The following is a 3,142-nucleotide window of genomic DNA, read 5'->3' as shown; positions in this document are numbered from 1 at the left end:
CTTCATCCTCCTGCTATTTTTAAGAGGGTTTCATGCGCGTCATATTTTTGACACATTTTGAAGCTCTTCATATTTTTCACACCTTTTCAGGCTCTTCATGTTTTTGAACACCACTTTATGTTCCTCCTATTTTTCAGACCGTTTCATGCTCCTCATATTTTTGTCACCTTTTGAAGCTTTCATATTTTTCACACCTTTTCAAGCTTCATGTTTTTCAACACCACTTCATGCTCCTCCTTTTTTGCAGACCGTTTCATGCTACTCATATATTTGACACCTTTTGAAGCTCTTCATATTTCTCACACCTTTTCAGGCTCTTCATGTTTTACAACACCGCTTCATGCACCTCCGATTTTTCAGACCGTTTCATTCTCCTCATATTTTCGACACCTTTTGAAGCTCTTCATATTTTTCACACCTTGTCAGGCTCTTGAATTTTTTCAACACCACTTCATGCTCCTCCTTTTTTGCAGACCGTTTCATTCTCCTCATATTTTTGACACCTTTTGAAGCTCTTAATATATTTCACACCTTTTCAGATTTTTCATTTTTTTCAACACGACTTCATGCTCCTCCTGTTTTTCAGACCGTTTCATGCTCATCTCATTTTGACACCTTTTGAAGCGCTTCATGTTTTTCACATCTTTTGAAGCTCTTCATATTTTTCACAACTTTTCAGGCTCTTTATGATTTTCAACAGGCCTTCATGCTCCTCATATTTTTCAGATCGTTTCATGCTCCTCATATTTTTGACACCTTTTTCAGCTTTCATATTTTTCACACCTTTTCAGGCTCTTCATGTTTTGAACACCACTTCATGCTCCTCCTATTTTTCATAGACTTTCATTCTCCTCATATTTTTGACACCTTTTGAAGCTCTTCATATTTTTCACACCTTTTGAATCTCTTCATATATTTCACACCTTTTCAGGCTCTTCATTTTTTTGAACACAGCTTCATGCTCCTCCTATTTTGCAGACCGTTTCATGCTCCTCATATATTTGACAACTTTTGAAGCTCTTCATATTTTTCACATCTTTTCAGGCTCTCATGTTTTTCAACACCGCTTCATGCTCCTCCTATTTTTCAGAGAGTTTCATGCTCCTCATATTTTTGACACCTTTTGAAGCTCTTCATATTTTTCACACCTTTTCAGCTCTTCATGTTTTGAACACCGTTTCATGCTCCTCCTATTTTTCAGACCGTTTCATTCTCCTATATTTTTGACAGCTTTTGAAGGTCTTCATATTTTTCTCACCTTTTCAAGCTCTTCATTCTTTTCAACACCGCTTCATGCTCCTCCTATTTTTCAGCCCGTTTCATGCTCCTCATAGTTTTGACACCTTTTGAAGCTCTTCATATTTTTCACACCTTTTCAGCTCTTCATGTTTTTGAACACCACTTCATGATCTTCCTATTTTTCAGCCCGTTTCATGCTCCTCATATATTTGACACCTTTTGAAGCTCTTCATATTTTTCACACCTTTTCAGGCTCGTCATGTTTTTGAATACCGTTTCATGCTCCTCATATTTTTGACACCTTTTGAAGCTCTTCATATTTTTCACACCTTTTCAGGCTCTTCATGTTTTTCAACACCGCTTCATGCTCCTCCTGTTTTTCAGACCGTTTCATGCTAGTCATATTTTTGACACCTTTTGAAGCTCTTCATATTTCTCACACCTTTTCAGGCACTTCATGTTTTTCAACAACGCTTCATGCTCCTCCAATTTTTCAGACGGTTTCATGCTCCTCATATTTTTGACACCTTTTGAAGCTCTTCATATTTTTCACACCTTTTCAGGCTCTTCATGTTTTTCAACACCGCTTCATGCACCTCCTATTTTTCAGAACGTTTCATGCTCATCTCATTTTTGACACCTTTTGAAGCTTTTCATATTTTTCACATATTTTCAGGCTCTTCATGTTTTTGAACACCGCTTCATGCTAATCCTATTTTTCAAACCATATCATGCTCCTCATGTTTTTCACACCTTTTGAAGCTCTTCATATTTTTCACACCTTTTCAGGCTCTTCTTGTTTTTGAACACCACTTCATGCTCCTTCTATTTTTCAGAGAGTTTCATGCTCCTCATGTATTTCACACCTTTTGAAGCTCTTCATATTTTTCACACCTTTTCAGGCTTTTCATATTTTTGAACACCGTTTCATGCTCCTCCTATTTTTCAGGCCGTTTCATGCTCCTCATATTTTTGACACCTTTTGAAGCTCTTCATATTTTTCAAACCTTTTCAGGCTCTTCATGTTTTTCAACACCGCTTCATGCTCCTCCGATTTTTCGGACCGTTTCATGCTCCACATATTTTTGACACCTTTTGAAGCTCTTCGTATAATTCACACCTTTTCAGGCTCTTCATTTTTTTCAACACCACTTCATGCTCCTCCTATTTTTCAGACCATTTCATGCAGATCTCATTTTTGACACCTTTTGAAGCTCTTCTTATTTTTCAAAACTTTTGAAGCTCTTCATATTTTTCACACGTTTTCAGGCTCTTCATGTTTTTCAACACCGCTTCATGCTCCTCCTATTTTTCAGACGGTTTCATGCTCATCTCATTTTTGACACCATTTGAATCTCTTCATATTTTTCACATCTTTTAAAGCTGTTCATATTTTTCACACTTTTTCAGGCTCTGCATGTTTTTCAACAACCTTTCTTGCTCCTCCTATTTTTCAGACGGTTTCATGCTCATCTCATTTTTGACACCTTTTGAAGCTCTTCATTTTTTTCACACCTTTTGAAGATCTTCTTATTTTTCACGTTTTTGAAGCTCTTCATATTTTTCACACGTTTTCAGCCTCTTCATGTTTTTCAACACCGCTTCTTGCTCCTGCTATTTTTCAGACCGTTTCATACTCCTCATATTTTTGACACGTTTTGAGGCTCTTCATATTTTTCACACCTTTTCAGGCTCTTCATGTTTTTGAACACCGCTTCATGCTCCTCCTATTTTTCAGACCGTTTCATGCTCCTCATGTATTTCACACCTTTTGAAGCTCTTCATATTTTGCACACCTTTTCAGGCTCTTCATGTTTTTCACAACCACTTCATGCTCCTCCTATTTTTCCGATCGTTTCTTGCACATCTCATTTTTTACACCTTTTGAGGCTCTTCATATTTT

Source organism: Dama dama, unplaced genomic scaffold (genome assembly GCF_033118175.1).
Source record: "Dama dama isolate Ldn47 unplaced genomic scaffold, ASM3311817v1 ptg000093l, whole genome shotgun sequence".
Taxonomy (NCBI): domain Eukaryota; kingdom Metazoa; phylum Chordata; class Mammalia; order Artiodactyla; family Cervidae; genus Dama; species Dama dama.
The sequence above is the reverse complement of the archived record's forward strand: the minus strand, read 5'-3'. Positions refer to the sequence as shown.